This window comes from Nicotiana tabacum, chromosome 3 (genome assembly GCF_000715075.1).
Source record: "Nicotiana tabacum cultivar K326 chromosome 3, ASM71507v2, whole genome shotgun sequence".
Lineage (NCBI taxonomy): Eukaryota > Viridiplantae > Streptophyta > Magnoliopsida > Solanales > Solanaceae > Nicotiana > Nicotiana tabacum.
Genome location: NC_134082.1, coordinates 40,261,045 through 40,262,960, shown reverse-complemented (window position 1 = coordinate 40,262,960; position 1,916 = coordinate 40,261,045).

Sequence of the window (1,916 nt, the reverse complement as noted above, 5' to 3'; positions counted from 1 at the left end):
CTGCGGTCGTATAATGCACTGCAGAACTGCTCCTCACAAAATTTCCAAGGGGATTATGCGATAACTATGCGGCCCGCATATTGATTATGCGATCGCATAATTGGCCGCATAGTGGACCTCAAATTAACCATCAAACTACCTAACTCTGCGGCGACTATTTCGCATAGCTATTCTGCGATCGCGTAATGAACCGCAGAATTGCACTTTTCTAGAAAACATTGTTCCGTAACTTTTTATGCACAGACTAATCTAAAGGGTCCGAACCGCGGTGGACAAGCTTGTCGCGAAGAATTTTACAAATCTTTAGCACATATACCTAACTTGGCACTACGAGCTTTTGGGTTTTGAGTAGAAATTTTCATGTGGCCTTACAGTATCACTATGGATTTTGTTGTTGGACTCCTTCGGACTTAGAGAAAGTTCGACGCGGTATGGGTTATTGTGGATAGGATGACCAAGTCAACGCATTTCATTCTTGTGGCAGTTACCTATTCTTCAGAGCGGTTGGCTGAGATCAACATTCGCGAGAACGTTCGTCTTCATGGTGTGACTGTGTCTATCATTTTTTATCGAGATACGCAGTCCAACTCGAACTTCTGGAAGGCAGTACAGCATGAGTTGGGCATGCAGGTTGAGTTGAGCATTATATTTCATCCTCAGATGGACGGACAGTCCGAGCGCACTATTTAGATATTGGAGGATATGTTTCGCACTTGTGTTATAGATTTTAGGGGTCCTTGGGATCAGTTCTTCCACCTGCGAAGTTTGTCTACAACAACTACCATTTGAGAATTCAGATGGCCCTCTATGAGGCATTATATGGGAGGCGGTGTCATTTTCTAGTTGGATTGTTGGAGACAGAAGAATCTCGGTATTTGGGTACATATTTGGATACCTGTTTGACAAGGTCAAAATTATTCAGGATCGACTTCATACCGCTCAGTATAGGTAGAAGAGTTATGCCGACCGTCGAGTTTGTGATGTTGCATTCATGGTCGAAGAGAGGGTATTGCTCTGAGTCTCACCCATGAAGGGTGTGTGAGGTTTGGGAAGAAGGGCAAGTTGAGCCCTAGGTATATCGGACCCTTTAAGACTCTTAATACAGTGGGTGAGATGGCTTACAGGCTCGTGTGGCCACCTAGTTTATCAGCAGTTCGTCCAGTGTTCCATGTGTTTATGCTCCCGAAGTGTCACAGTGATCCATCCCATGTATTAAATTTCAGCTTAGTCCAGTTGGACAAGGATTTAACTTATGAGGAGGAGCGGGTGGATATTCTAGCCCGACAGGTTCGACAGTTGAGATCAATGAGTTATCCTTTAATTTTAGTGCAGTAGAGAGGTCAGCTGATTGAGGCAGCTACTTAGGAGTCCAAGTCGGACATGCGGAGTACATATCAACACCTTTTCACCAATCCAGGTACTTTTCTATGTGTGTTCGAGAACTACCATTTGTTTTAGAGGTGGAGAATGTGATGATTCGATAGATCATATAGAGATTTAAACCTTAATTCTACGTTTCAAAATCTCAAATATCTTATTTTAGCCTTTCCTTGATTTTCTTGAGCAATCCGTGTCTTTTTTTCGGGGGCTTTTATATTAAAAATTGATCATATATGACATTTTGCCTTAAAATCCATTTGAGCTTACTTCATTCAACATTTTGATCAAACTGCCCCGGATCCATATTTCGACAGTCCTGCTAGGTCTGTATCGTGATTTGGGACCTGGGCATATGTCCGGAGTCAAATTCAGAGGTCCCTAGCTCGAGTTATCGCATTTTGTCAAAAATTTGAAGTTTAAAGGTTTAATGAATTCAAAGATTTGACCAAAGTTTGACTTTATTGCTAGGATCCAGATTTTTGGTTCCGAAGCTTGGCATATGTTCATTACTATATTTTTGACTTGTCTGCAATATC